Raw genomic sequence first — 16,255 nt, forward strand, 5'->3', positions numbered from 1 at the left:
AAGTCGACAGCTTCTCAGGGAATACAGGAAAAGAGTCTGAGGTCGCTACAGGTATACAACATAAAAGAAACATTTTCCTTGAAAAATGTGGGAATTTTAGGGTAACAAAATGAAACCCCTCAAGAATGAGTAAAATTAAATCTAGAACCCGAATGGCGTCCAACAAGAACATTAGATCTTGAAAATGAATATTGCGCTTGCGCAGCCACCGCCCCGCCAGCTGCACAACTGCAGCTAGAGCCCGACCCCGCAAGATCACGTGCTCCCATGCAGCGCCCGCCCGCAGCTCCGCAACCGCGCAGGCGCAAACACAACTCCCGCAGCCGCCATAATGCAGTCTTGACTCCTCAGAAATACAATAGTAATTTAAGAAAATGTGGTTATAACAGCCCCTGGGACTCACATATACCTTTTGGGGCGGGAGATGAAGGAGGGGGAACCAAGTTCCTTCCTACAGCGCCGTCCCGCGCAGCCGTCCCCGCCGCTGCCGCCTCACTCGCGCGCTTCAGCCGCCGCGCCGCCGCCGCCGCCGCTGCCGCCGCCGCCGCCGCCTCCGCAGATTCAAAAACAAACCCGCTTCTCCCTTGCACGCGCCGGGGCCGTTATGCAAATTACTGTAGGCGGGACTCGGTGGTCGTACTATTGGCCACGCCCACCGCGCTTTCAACCAATAGGTTCACGGACTGGCCGGTCCCCATGCAAATCTTCTGGTTTTTTATTTGAATGAGAAAAATTGGCCCCGCCTCCTGCCGTGGAAAAGAGAAGGAAGTCTGAGGTGGTGGCGCTGCGCCTCTCAGTTGCGGCGCGAGGTGTGCTTTCTGAGTGGAGCTTTGCTCAGCCAGTGAGTAGCACTTTGTGAGCGCCCTCTATGAGCCTCAGGAAAGAAGGAAGGAAGGAAATAGGTGGGTGAAAGTTAAAAAGCTGAGGGAAAGATTTTCGAAAAAGGCTGGAGCGTGTTGATTTGCTTATCATTTGTATTAAAAACTCACAAAATATACTTTAAATTGCGTTAAGTCATGAGGGGAGGGCGCAAACACATCTTGTCCCTTCAGTCGCTCTGCGCCGGAGCAAGCTCTTCCAGTCATACCCTTTCTTCGGAATTCGTATTCCTGCTGTTCAGTTTTATATTGGGAGCCAACCCCTAATGCAGTGCACAGGGTGTGGTGAAGACGCTGCCGCTCTGTTTGGTGGGAGACCCGGGTTCCCCGTCCGAGTACTCCTGCTTACTAGCCTGGTCCTTGGAATAAGTGTGTTACTCAGTTTTCTCATCTCTAAAATGGTGACAGTGCCTGTCTTTCAAGTCGGTTCCGAGGGCTAAATGATAGGACACAAGTAAATGTGTTTTGCAAAGCAAAAGCGGCTTGACAAATAGATGATGAGGTTTGGTTGTTACTGTTTTTAAATATAATTTTTCCCTTAAATTAATCTATTCATTCAATATTTATTTAGCAATTCCTGTGCTCCAGACCTATACTAGGTGCCTGTCCTCAAGAAATCTATCCTACAGTGGCGGACACAGGACAGAAACAGGAAATGTTTGTAAGTAAAAAGAAATTAGCGCAGGGTGGTTAATACTTATTTTTATAATTTGGTTCTTTCAATTTAGTTAAAATACTGTGCGGTTTTTAGAGGATCACCTAATCCAGGCTTGGAGAATGAGTAATACCTTCCTAAAGAGTTCATCTCTATCTTAAGAAGTGATTTCTTGCCTAAAAACTGGACTTCATTGTGAGAGCAATGACGAATCACTTAAAAGGTTTTAAGTTTGGAAATTACACAATTAGATTTGCATTGCTTAATTGCTAAGCTTTATAAATTCCTTAGCATAGAGCATAGTACGTGGGTCCTCAATAAACTACAGATAGAGGCTCTATTATAACAAATAATGTATTATAATTTATTTAGTACATAGTGCTTAATATAAAATAGATGCTCAGTAAGTTATAAATAATATTAATACTGAAAGTTCCATTCTGTAATAAGAGAAATAGGTTTGGAATAATACAGTAATAGATAGAGTTTATTAAGTTTGGCTTCTGTAAGCAAATAAAAAGGAATTATTTTTATAATAGTTCACTCTCAAACATCTTGGCTAATGGCAAAGGGAAAATAATTCATCATTAACTCACCAACTGATCAGGTTCCTTAGATATGCTCATACTCTAGACTTGCCTCCCTAAAACTCCAATTAGACAGTTTTATTATATTTGAATCTCCCCAAATGTCCTCAACCACACATTTCCAGTCTCATTCTACCTCCTGATTGAGCTAACCATTCAAAGTTTCATTCAACAAGTACAGTCTTTGTTATTTACTCACACACTATTCTAAGCACTAGAGATGCCCAGAGGAAATGACATTGCCTCTAACAGAGAAAGGATCATATGTACAGATAAACATTATGAGATCATTACTATCATGGAAGTAGATACTAAGTATAAAAGAAATATGAAATAAGAGAATCTAAATCTTATAGAATATGCAAAAATTTCATAGAAGTAATACTTGATCTGACTCATAATATATATCTTAAAGCGGCTATCAGAATAGGTACAAAAGAAAGAGAATTCAAGTTAGATAAAACAGAAATTAAAAGACACTGGAGAATGAAAAAGATATGGCTTCGATCTATATGTAGGATGATATTCAAAATATTTATCAATCCTTGTGGTACCAAGCACTGACCAATTAGAATAGAAAACTACGTTGTCAGATATTAATCCTCTACTTGCAGAATTGTGGAGAGGTCCAAGTTTTCTTCAGCTGGGGACTAAGACAGACTGGCCGGTAGGAGGGATTTTCAGTATGGGGCAACTACTTAACAATCAGTATTGAAGGATTTCCATATTTTACCTACCATGGTGGCCTTATTTATACATACAGGCTGAATATTATTCTAGAAAAAAGTGCTAGAATAAAGCGAGATCACAGGAAAAAAAATCCAAAAAACAGAAAGCAAAAAAAAAAAAAAAAAAACCCTAAAATAATAAACGTTTTTAAATGAATTTCAGTTGTAGCAATTGAGCAGCAATTTTTGAAATAGAACTTTTGAAAAACAGAATAAACTTAAAAAAGAAACAACTGAAGAGGAAAACTGAAGTTTCTAAGGGCTATTAAGTGCTATAATATAAGAGACAGTCAAATTTAGTGCCTGAAGGCTTACTACCTGAATTAAAATCTCTACTTTTTAATTTCTGCATGTTCTAAACTTCTCTGTGCATATGTTTCCAGAAATATAAAATGGGCATAATAAAAGTAGCCCCTATTTGGTGAGGTTTTTTACAAAGGTTAAATTCTGGTAAAACACTTCGAGAAATATTGGGTGTATAGTAATATCTTGATAAATGTTGGCTAATGGTAATCATAGTAGTAATAGTAGTAGTTCGAGTAGTACTTATCAGAGTAGTAACAGTACAGAGATCATCTTGAGCAGTTTCTATCTACACATCCTATACTACCATTAAGAAAGACTATGAATTAAGCACAGTCTGGTAATTCTTATTATTATCCTGCAGTTTTCAAAGAAGTTTACTGAAGTGTTAACTAGGCAAACCTGGGAAAACTCAAGAAACAACTTCTTGGGAAAAGGAAATGTGGTAAACAATTCTAAGCTGATCTCCACAGCTTTGTGTTCACACCCTGTATAATAATCTCTCCTTGCGTATGAGTAGAACCTATAACTCACTTCTAGCCAATAGAATACGACAAAGGTGAATGAATTTTTCAGATGTAATTAAGTTCCCAAATAAATTGAGTTTTAATTAACCAAAAGAGGATAATCTTTGGTAAACCTGACTTAATCTGGAAAAAGCCCTTGAAAAAGGAACTGGACCTTCCCTAAAGAGAGAGATTCTCTGCTGGTTTGATGAAGTAAGCAGCCATGCGGATGAAGCCGACATGGAAAGTTACTACAAGTGGTCTATAGAGCTCTTTGTACAGCCTCTAGAACCTGAGGGTGGGTGTTAGCCAACAACCAGCAAAAAAGCCAAGACCCTCAATCATATAACCATAAGGAAATAAATTCTATCAACAAATGAAATGAGGTTGGGATAGATTCTTTACCAATAAAACTCTCAGTTGAAAATGCAGCCCAAATAACACATTGGTTATAGCCTTGTGAGACTCTGAGCAGAGGATATATCTAGGTCAGACCCAAACTCCTGACCCACAAAAACTGAGATAATAAATACATGCTGCTTTAAGTTACTAAACTTGTGGCACTATGTTACTTGGCAATAGAAAACTAATACAGGAAGTCATAAAGAAGGGAAGGGGTACCTAAAAGTCTTCCAAGGTAGTTAGGTGACCTAAATGGATAAAATGGGTCCTAAGTAGAAGGTATTACCTGGCACTCAGTAAAAATGATAGAACTAGTACTATAATTATAACTGAACAAGAGGGGCCTCTGTTTTGGGTTCTCATATTTTAGAGGGCACCTATGTATCATAAACATACATACAAACACATTTAAAAGAACACATGGATGCCTTTGTCATTCAGAATATGACAGTCAGCACTACCATAAGGGAAATTGTGATCTTAAACATCTGCTTTCCTAATATTTCTCAAGGCCTTAAGGGAGTGCTTCTCCATATTTCTTGCTCTATGGCCTCGAAACAAAGGGATACTGTCAGGATGCTGTGAAAGTCAGTGAGTTCAGAAACACACACAGCTTCAGAGTATATAAATATTTGAGCAGCAAAGTAACTTAAGTAAGAAAAAACTTAAATTAACTTCTCAGGTGCTTCTTTTCAGTTGGTATAGACTCCATAGATTTTTGCATAACAAAGTCATTTGCTAGTAATGTCAAACCTCCATTTTCTTGCTTTTTTAAATGTTCCAGTCTGTGAATCTGTAGGTACTCAGAATTTACTGCAGTATTCCAAATGTTTGTATGTAGCATCTGGAAAAAAATTAATATTAAATCATCCATATTACTCTTATATTTATATACTATACATGTAGATATTGATGAAACATAAATGAAAATTTATGTTCAATTTTTAAGTTAGCAATTAAATTACATTGAGTTCTAGAATTATAAATAATTTTATTTTAGTAAAAATAATTCATTCCTGAATAATGGGTCAAAGGAGAAATCAAAACAGAAATAAAAAATACATTGAAACAAATGAAAATAGAAATACAATATACCAAAACTTATGGGATGCAGCAAAAGCAGTTTCTAAGAGGGAAGTTCATAGCTATAAATACCTATAACAAGAAGCAAGAAAAATTTCATACAACCTAACTTTACACATCAAGGAACTAGAAAAAGAAGAACAAACAAAACCCAAAGTTAGGGGAAGGAAGGTAACAAAGATCACAGCAAAAATAATTGAAATAGAGGCTAACAAGGCAATTTAAAAGATCAATGAAACTAAGAGGTGGTTTTTTGAAAAGATAAACAAAATTGACAAACCTTTATCTAGGCTCACCAAGAGAAAATGAGAACAATTATACACCAACAAATTGGACAACCTGGAAGAAATGAATAAATTCCTAGTAGCATACAACCTACCAAGACTGAATCATGAAGAAAGAGAAAACCTAAACACACCAATTAACTAGGAATTTCTTAAAGCAGATTCTTTCTAGTTCTTTTTTATACATGTTAAGCAATATTCTTGCTTAATTATATTGAACTGAAGAATATAGAATAATTGGGAAAAGTATAAAATATCTGGAATAAAATTGCAGAGTCCAATGTCCACAGCACCAAAATGGTCTCAATGAAAGAGCTATATAAAAATGACATCAAAACAACTTGTACCTAATTTTCATATCCCAGGTTTCATTAAATGTGTTTGGATAAAATCACTTTTGGAAAATTAATTCTAGAAATCAGTCTCCCTAATTCCTCTCTGTAGAATTATAGTGTTTTCAGTCATAGTACAAATTTTAAAATTACAATACTTTTTTTAATGGAAGGAACACTGTGATAAATGAAAGTAGCTGCTCACGGTCTGAGAATAACAAAGATAACTGGGATTTCAGCTGCCTCAGACCCAGGTTGACTGCACTAGTAACTGAGAGGGTCAGTATATTACACATGGCACATCAATGAACCTTAGTACATCATCGTACCTTGCTACATAAGTTAGGAAACTCTAGTCTACAAGACCCAAATTAATATTTTTTCTAAGAAAGTGAAGACTTGTATTTAAGGTTTGTAGGAGAAGAAAGGAACAAACTAGAGGGGAAAAAAACAAGATTTTTCAGGATGTTAAAGAGGATAATACATAAATTCAACAAGAAAGTATTTTTCAGAAAGGGGAAGGAATGAAGAAAATTAATATGCCTTTTACTAGGCCCTATATTTGGATGCCTTTAAAAATTATAACAAATAATATGTAGTAGATATTATCCTAATTTAAAATAAAGAATATTCTGTTTACAAGGTAAAATAACCTAAGCATTAGTGTGGTAATTTGAACCTGTATTACTATCAGGTTGAATTATAGATATTAAGCTCAAAGCCATCCAGTCATATTCCCTTCTAATGAAAGTTCCTGTAGTTCACAAAAGTTGTTTTTGTCTGTCCACAGTCATTCCTCCTTCTTCTGGTAAGACAAGTGCATCATTCTGGGTTCAGTGAAGGGAGAATCATTAATAAGTGTTAGGATAACAATTGGTCACAAGCTTGCAAATGGTATTTATAACAATTCATCACATGGTTGCAAGTGTTATTTATAACTGTATTCTACTACTCATTACATGTTATCGTTGCCCTCAAATGGTTGTGTTTTCTTACCTAATGTGAATGATCCAAACTTTCATTTTTGAAGGGTTTGTGCCATTAATGGTCCTGATTTTACTGGTTTGTTGTAGCATTCCATTAATTTTATCATAGGATATGGGTGAAGTAAGAGGCACCCCCCAGAGCATCTGCTGTGTTTCAGACATACTTCTCTTATGTCCGTTATGTAACAGCTACAACCCTAATTTCTCCTTAATAGTATCAATTACCCAAACCAGTACAGTATATTTCACTGGCATGAGTTGGCCAAAAAGCCAGGTAATTTCTAGCTTAATGGAATCAGTCTTCCCTTGGGAACCACTATCTCCAGACCAGCAGAGCCCAAAGTTGTGGGACAAGAAACAAAAAATTCACTAGTGGAACATTCAGTGTAATTACAAAAGGAGGCACTCCCATATCCTTGATTTTGAGACTCATGAATCTTACTTTTGTCATTAAATCATAGTATATATCACAAACTAGAGGACATTATCTCAGCCTCACAAAGTGTTGCCACCCAGTTGGCATCATAATGAAACCTTCAAAAGGCCATTCTTAGTTTCTACATTTAGCTCAGAGAGCTAAAAAGAATGTCATCCTTACAGCAAGATAAATTAGCGGGGCAAATTTATGACTTTTCTTGAATCCATTTGCAAACTGCAGTTACAAGGCAAAGAACTAACCTGAAATCTGGAGAGACAGAGAAAAATAAGGTCTAAGCACTTTTTTTTTTACCTTGGGCAGATGCTTCCAGATGCCATATAAATCAGTAAGAAGATATAGCTTGGAGTTTTTTTTTTTTTTTTTTTACCAAATTATGGGCTAAAATAAGTGTGAGGCTCCTGACAGACATAGACATACAAGGAACTGCACACTCTTTCAGGCTTTTCCTCCAGGAATCCAACCAGGCTGTCACAAGAAAGAGTGGGGAGAGTCCTGAGAAAGATTGCTTGACAGTGCTGGCTGGGAGAGGGGAGCACAGCCATGCTGAAACCCTTCTCTCCTATCTCCTCTGTGAAACAAAAACCTTAATTTGCAGAGGAGAAAGCAACAAAAACTAACTGTAGGACAAAAAGAATGCTCTATCCCTATAGGAGGAAAAGTCGCATATCCAAAAAGCTCAGAGAATCAAATAGGATAAGTACAAAAACCCTACACCTTAAGCATATCATGTTGAAATAGCTGCAAACCAAAGGCAAACAAAAATTTTGCAGGCACCCAGAGAAAAAAAGATACATTACCTATAGAGGGACAAGGCTTAGAATTATATGTCTCATTCAAAAACTGTGCAAGCAAGCAGACAATAAAGTGACATTTTTCAAGTGTTGGAAGACAAAAAATTAACCCATAATTCTATATCTGGCAAAAGCTTTCTTTAAAATGAAGAAGAAATAAAAATGTTCTCAGACATCAGGACTGAGGGAATACATTGTCAGTAGAACTACTCTAAGAGAAATGTTAAAGTTCCTTAGGGAGAAAGAATATTATGTAGGTCAGAAACATGGACCAACATAAAGGAATAAAGAGTATCAGATAACTATGTAAGTTAAAAAGCTAACACTCTAAATTTTCTTAGAAACAATGAGCAGTACATATACCTAAATTTTAAAAAATATGAGCAGTGTGTTGCGTATATGTATTTACATGCAGTATGTTGTATATGTGCAGTCAAATTGTAAAAATTCTGCCTAATAAAACTGAAAAATAAAAATAGAGTAACAGAAATGGAATAAATGGAGGTAAAAGAAAATATTTTTAATTACTCTAAAAGATAACTTAATGCAAAGCACCATTTTACCATTTCATTAGGACAGTTGTTTTAAGTGATGGGGACATCGTAAGACTAGTGAATTCTATGAGTTGAGAATATCACTATACTTCATTTGCTGTAAAATGAGTTCCTTGGTTGGAAGTGATATTCTTTGGAATATTACAATTAAGCTTTCAATAAATCCATGGATTGTGGTAGTTTGGGCAGAAGTATTTTAGGCAGGAAAGGTAAATATGCTTCCAAATTATATTAGTCTGAAATAGAACTGAAATAGTCTATTTCAGTGAGAACAAAGTGTACCCCTTGAATGACAGAATTAATCTAATGTAATCATCCTGCTACCAAGGTTGGCATATGCTCCTGGAATCGTCCTAAAGCAGGAGGTTCATTGTTGGTCTCTGCTATTGTAGCTTGGACTCATTGCAATGGTTTTGGTCAGTGGAAATCCATGTTGCTAAGTCCATACATAACCTCCATCCCTGCCCACATGACCACTTTGTGCAAAAGTCCAGTTGGCAAGGGCAGAGATGTCTGAAGAAAAATGATGCATTTTTCTGACATTTACAGAACAGGTCACCTTTTCTACCTTACTATAAATATTGTCTTTTGCTGAGGTTGCTCTTTGGTGATATTCCCATGGGACACAAATATCTCCATATTTTGTGCTCATTTAGAGAGCTCCCTCCACACAGTTCTACCCCAGACCACTATGTCATCAATCTTCCAATTCTGTTTAATCTGACCAGCCAGCCAGATGTCAGCAAATGCCCTTGAATAAATATAAATCTATACTTCTGTCCAACTCTTTGGTATCAGTACAGTAGACAGCTAAATGTACCACTTGAAATTCTGCCCAATGAGGTTTTTCCTTATTCAGTATTCTTCAGGTCTACCCCAGAGCAGAGCTGTGGTACTGCAGCCATCCAATTTCAGATGGTGCCAGCATATAATTCAGAACCATTTTTAAACCAGGCCCAAATTTTTTCTTAGCTATAGGAATTCCCAATGCATTCAAAGGTGCAAGAGAGAGAAGAGGCAGGAGAATGTAGCAGGTGATGGAACCAGACCCACACAACTTACTACTTTCTATAGGAATTTCTCAAGTCCAATGTAGATTAATGATAGTGTGCGGCTTGTGTGCTCAATGTTATGGTTTTGTATACCATACAATACTCAGTTCATGATGGGCAGCTGAGGTCACATGGTAACTTGGTGGCTTATGGTCAAGCTATCAGTCTGTGTTAGAGCCAACAGGGGGACAGAGCTATTTCTCAAAGGACAGTAGTCATCTGCAGAAGATGGTGGAGCTTTGCTTCAGAATCCTATGGGACCCTGTCAAAGGCTCCATACAGTGTCCCTATCTACCAAGCACAAGCACAATCATATCTTCTGAGTTATATGGCCCAAATGATAGAAAAGATTGTGAAGCACCCTAGATCTGATGCTGAGATTCCTCCAGGATCCACACCAAACCAGCAGCCTTTTGGGTTACCCAGTAGGTGGATCAGAGTAGTAGTTTATGTCGTCTCTAAAATCCAAAGAGGCTCCATAGGCATTGTGACCCTTTTTTACTGGTAGGCAGGATCAGATGGAACAACTTGTACTTCATGGGAAGGAATACCTTCCAAGTCTTCCAAGTCCATATCCTTGGTCATTGGAACCTAAAAGCAACCAATTCAGGAAAAGTCATTACTGGTTCGTCAGACAAGAGAAGAGACAGAATACATGAGGCTATTTCTGATGCAAAAGATGCTTGACAAAATTTGGGATTTTAGTCTCACTGGAGTCTCCTCTATGTTCCCACCACAATTCTCTCACTTATTCTCAATCAATGTTCTAACATTAATATATGAGGCCATTTGATATTATAAGTTCAATTTTCATTGTAACCTAGACATCCACATAACTAGACTTTGGGCTTAGCTGCAGCTAAAAGAGATAAAGGTTTATTTTAGGGCACTCGTAGAAGCCCTCTGATTCCTTATCCAGATTGAAAGATAGAAATTTAAAGCTCTGAACTCATTATTTTCTTTCTTCAAGTTGTGCTGTGCATCTGAAAGCAATCAATAACTGCTACTGTTTTTCCTCTAAGATAATCTATGGTAACAGCTATTCCTATAGGTAATTGATTGCTGGTGACCATGTGTTATAATTTTAAGTAACTATTTTGCCACTTTAGGCTACCTTTTTACTACTGGCAACAGGGTCATTAATCCTAAATTTAGACAGATCAGAGAATCAGTTCTAAAGTCCCATTGTCATGTTTCTGTCCCCTGTACCAACTTTCGGTATCAATAACAATATCAGCTAGGGTTTAGTAAAAGGAGCAGAGATCATAATGAGTCTTATGAAATAAGAGGTACAGGATTTAAACCTTCTATACCTATAGTAGGAGCTGAGGTAATAACAGCCAGAAAAGTCTAGTTGAAGGAACAGGGAAGGAGTCACCAACTAATTAATCCAAAAGTCAAGCCTATATAGCTGCCTAAGTGCGATTTGCAAAGAGAAAGATATTGTCTCTGTATAGTTAGTTATTGCCTCTGTGTCCAAACAAGTGTCTTGCTCATCAACAGATTTGGCAGATAGGAAGACAAGCTGGAGGTGAAGTGAAGGAGAGTGAGGACAGTCTAGAAGTTGCCAAGTACCTCTTTGCCTGTTCATCACCACATTTGATGAGGATGACCTTCAGAGAGTAACGACCAGTGTTTCACTTTAGGCTTCTAAAGTACATTTTAAAAGATATTAATAAAAAAAGAGACCTATATTTAAAACCATTTTTGTCAGCATGCTTGAATAATAGGCAAGATAAAGTCTATGAGTTTTAGCTTAAGATGGACATAAGAGGGTATATATGCCATGAGTGGGTATTGCTGGGTGGGTGAAGAATGGAGACACAATATACTATATTTCAAGAAACAAAAATCACATTGACATCAGACTTCTCCTCTGTTTTATTAAATACCAAATACTTAATTGAAAAATATCATTAGAGTTTTGAGAGGGCAAGGAAATGACATCAGAACTTATGTTTAAATTGCCTTTAATGTAGAAAAGTAACAAACTTATTCTTAGATATGCAAAGGTTCAGAAAAATACATGACCTATCTACTCTGTTAGAAAAGCTGCCGATACCTATGGGCCTATTTACCCAAGAGATTAATCAAAATTAATACCTCCAGAAATAGAAAGTTTGGGTATTAATTAAAAAGACTTGTTTAAAATAACTATTGATAGGCACAGCACACACCTCCCAACAAGAATTCTGAGAATAATAATTTGAGAAGCCACATTGAATTGACTTTACCACACTAATGATCTTACAAGAATGGAAAAGTATGAATGCCTCCTTGTCGAAGAAAATTGGACAAAATTTAAAAGCAAACAGTCTCATTATGAATATTATTTTCCTTTAGGATTTGACAAAAAAAAATTTCTTATGTAGCATCACCCTCAATCAAAATATAGATTTAATTTTAGAATTTCAATTAAATAATAAAACAATTATAAACTATCTAGTCCCAGGAAAGTTTCTGCTAGAAAATACATCAAAATAATGATGTCATTTTATTGAAGTGATGGAATTTTTTCTTTTTTGTTTTGAAGTATAGTTGATTTACAATGTTGTGTTAGTTTCTGATGTACAGCATAGTGGTTCAGTTTTACATATACACATGTTCTTTTTCATTATAGGTTATTACAAGATAGTAAGTATAGTTCCCTGTGCAATATCATATGACTGTGATGTTTATCTATTTTGTATATAGTAGATTGTATCTGCTAATTCCAAACTCCTAATTTATCCCGCCCCCCTTCCCCTTTGGTAGCATAGCTTTGTTTTCTATATCTGTGAGCCTGTCTCTGTTTTGTAAATAAGTTCATTTGTATCATTTTTTTTAGATTCCACATATAAGGGATGTCATATGACATTTATCTTTCTCTTTCTGACTTACTTCACCTAGTATGATCATCTCTGGGTCCATCCATGTGGCTGCAAATGGCATTATTTCATTCTTTTTTATTGCTGAATAGTATTCCACTGTGTGTGTGTGTGTGTGTGTGTGTGTGTGTGTGTGTGTTGTGTGTATATATGTATATATATATATACACAAACACTACATCTTCTTTATCCAATCATCTGTGGATGGACATTTAGGTTGTTTCCATGTCTTGGCTATTGTAAATAGTGCTGCTATAAACACTGGAGTGCATGTATTTTTTTTGAATTAAGAGTATTCTCTAGATATATGCTCAAGAGTGGGATTGCTGGATGATACGGTAAGTCTATTTTTAGTTTTTTAGGGAATCTCCATACTATTTTCCATAGTGGTGGCACCAAATTACATTCTCATCAACAGTATAGGAGGGTTCCCTTTTCTCCAAACCCTCTCTAGCATTTATTATTTGTGGACTTTTAAATGATGGTCATTCTGACCCGTGTGAGGTGATACCTCATTGTAGTTTTGAATTACATTTCTCTGATAATTAACGATATTGAGCATCTTTTCAAGTGCCTATTGGCCGTATGTATGTCTTCTTTGGAGAAATGTCTATTTAGGTCTTCTGCCCATTTTTTGATTGGGTTGCTTGTTTCTTTGTTGTTGAGTTGATGAGCTGCTTGTATATGCTGGGTTAAGCCCTTGTCAGTTGCATCATTTGCAAATATTTTCTCCCAATCTGTAGGTTGTATTTTCATTTTGTTTATGGTTTACTTTGCTGTGCGGAAGCTTATAAGTATGATTAGGTCCCATTTGTTTATTTTTGCTTTTATTTCTATTGCCCTGGGAGACTGATCTAGGAAAACTTTGGTAAGATTTATGTCAAAGAATGTTTTGCCTATGTTCTCTTTTAGGTGATTTATAGTGTACCATCTTATGTTTAAGTCTTTCAGCCATTTTGAGTTTATTTTTGTGTACGATGTGAGGGAGTATTCTAACATCACTGATTTACATGCAGCTGTCCACCTTTCCAAAAACCACTTGCCAAAGAGACTGTCATTTCTCCATTGTATATTCTTGCCTCCTTTGTTGGCAATTAATTGGCTGTAGGTGTATGTGTTTGCAAGAAGTTTTTAAATTACAGATTCTATTTCACTCCTACTGAACATTCTGTTCAAATTATCTATTTCTTCTTGATTTAGTTTTGACAGACTGGAAACTTGGCTATTTCTTCTAGGTTGTCCAATTTGTTGACATAGAATTATTCATAGTATTTTCTTATGGTTTTTTGTATACCTGTGATATCAATTGTTATTTCTCTTCTTTCATTTGTTATTTTGTTTATTTGAGTCCTCTCTCTCTTCTTCTTGGTGAGCCTGGCCAGAGGTTTATTTTGTTTACTCTTTCAAAAAACCAGCCCTTCATTTTACTGATTTTTCTATTGTTTTTTAATCTCTATTTTATTAAATTCCTCTCTGATCTTTATTTCTTTACTTCTGCTGACTTTAGATTTTGTTTGTTCTTTCACTAACTTTTTCTGTGGTAGGTTAGATTGTGTATTTGAGGTTTTTCTTGTTTTTTGAGAAAGGCCTGTATCACTATGAACTTCCCTCTTAGGACTGCTTCTGCTGCATCCCATAGATTTTGTGTGGCTTTGTTTTCATTTTTATTTGTCTCAAGGCATTTTTAAATTTCCTCTTTGATTTCATTGTTGACTCATTGGTCTTTTAGTAGCAAGCTGTTTAGTCTCCATGCAATTGTTTTTTTCTCATTTCTCTTTCTGTGGTTACTTTCTAATTTCATGCTGTTGTGTTCAAAAAAGATGCTTGAAATAATTTCTATCCTCTTAAATTTATTGTGGCTTATTTTTTGTCCTAGTATGTGGTTTCTCCTAGAAATATTCCATGTGCACTTGAAAAGCATGCATATTCTGGTGTTTTGGGATGTAATGTCCTGAAAATATCAAGCGTAACTGTTCTATTGTGTCATTTAGAACCTCTGTTGCCTTATTGATTTTCTGTCTAGAAGATCTGTCCATTGATGTTAGTGGGATGTTAAAGTCTACTATTATTGTATCCCCATCAGTTTCTCTCTTTATGTCTATAAGTATCTGTTTTATATATTTAGGTGCTCTTATTTTGGGTGCAAATATATTAATGAGTGTAATATCCTCTTTTTGTATTGATCCTTTTATAATTATATAGGGTCCTTTTTTTATCTTTCTTTATGGCCTTTGTTTTAAAGTCTATTTTGTCTGGTGTAAGTATTGCTACCAATACTTTCTTGCCATTTCCATTTGCATGAAATGTCTTTTCCCATCCCTTCACTTTCAATTTATCTGTGTCCTTCACCCTAAAGTGGATCTCTTGTAGGTAACATATTGTAGGCTCTTGTTTTATTATCCAATCTGCCACCCTATGTCTTTTGATTGGAGCATTTAGTCCATTGATTTTAAGGTAATTATTGATAGATGTATATTTATTGCCATTTTAAATCTTGTTTTCCAGTTGATTTTGTATTTCTTCTTTGTTCCTTTCTTTTTCTTACTGTTTTTTTCTTTTGTGGTTTGATGGTTTACTCATGTATTATGCTTGAGTTTTCTTCTTTGTGGTTTTTGTGAATCTATTGTATGTTTTTGATGTGTATTTTCCCTGTTTTTCAAGTATGTTAACCCATTGCTATATCTACTTACATGATTGACAGTCATGTAGGTTTAAATCCACTCTTTAAAAAAAGGAAAACATTTACACTTTCTTACTCCTCTCCTCCATGTTTTATGATTTTGATGTCCTCTTTTACATCTTCCTGCTTATTCTTTTGCTGTTCATTGTGGTTATCGCATTTCTAGTTGTGATTTTCTCTTTTCTATAGATTCTTGCTCTTTTTCTATTTAGAGACCTTTCAATATTTCTTGTAGAATAGATTTAGTATTGCTGTATTCTTTTAGTTTTTGATTGAGAAATTCTTTATCTCTCCTTTTATATTAAATGATAACTTTGTGGGGTGGAGTACCCTAGGTTGCAGGTTTTTCCCCTACTAGGACTTTGAATATGCCACTCCCTTCTAGGACTGCAGTGTTTCTGTAGATAAATCAGCTGATAACCTTATGGAGTTTTCCTTATAGCTAACTCCTTGTTTTTCTCTTGCTGCCTTTAGAATCAACTCTTTATCTTTAACTTTCACCATTTTAATTGTAATATGTCTTGGTGTAGGTCTCATTGGGTTCATTTTGTTTGGAACCCTCTGTTCTTCCTGTACCTGGATATCTCTTTCCTTCTTTGAGTTTGGGGAGTTTTCAGCAATAATTTCTTCAAATACATTTTTGATCTTCTTTTCTCTTTCTTCTGCTTCAGGGATCCCTATTATGTGTAGATTGGCATGCTTTATATTACTTCATAGATCTCTCATGTTGCTTTCTTTTCTTTTTTATTTGTCTTTCTGTCTGCTGTCCTGATTTGGTGATTTCCATTATTCTATCTTCCTGATCACTTATTCAGTCTTCTGCATTATTTAGTTTGCTATTTGTTGCCTTCAGCTCAGCTTTTGTCTTGGCAAGTGAGTTTTCTAATTTTAATGTACTCCTCTTTATACTTCCTAGTTCCTTGTTACAGTGATCTGCACTTATATCAATAGCCTTTCTTAATTCCTTCAGTATTTTTATTATCTCATTTTGAACTTGGGATCTAGTAGACTAGAGAGATCTGTTTCATTGTTTCTTCTTTCAGGGGATTTTTCTTGTCCTTTTAATTGGGAGTGATTCCTCTGCTTCTTCATGTTACTCATCTTTCTCAGACTCTATGAATTTAGGAG

General features: G+C 35.9%; 1 long non-coding RNA gene across 1 annotated transcript in view; it reads left to right on the forward strand.

The window, feature by feature from the left end:
• Positions 1-411: 411 nt before the first annotated feature.
• LOC116661306 overlaps positions 412-16,255 on the forward strand; it is a 200,014-nt gene continuing 184,170 nt past the window's right edge. The window contains exons 1-2 of the long non-coding RNA XR_004317178.1: positions 412-902; positions 1,450-1,539. This is a non-coding gene — a long non-coding RNA (uncharacterized LOC116661306). The remainder of the gene's footprint in view (positions 903-1,449; positions 1,540-16,255) is intronic.

Source organism: Camelus ferus, chromosome 34 (genome assembly GCF_009834535.1).
Source record: "Camelus ferus isolate YT-003-E chromosome 34, BCGSAC_Cfer_1.0, whole genome shotgun sequence".
Taxonomy (NCBI): Eukaryota; Metazoa; Chordata; class Mammalia; order Artiodactyla; family Camelidae; genus Camelus; species Camelus ferus.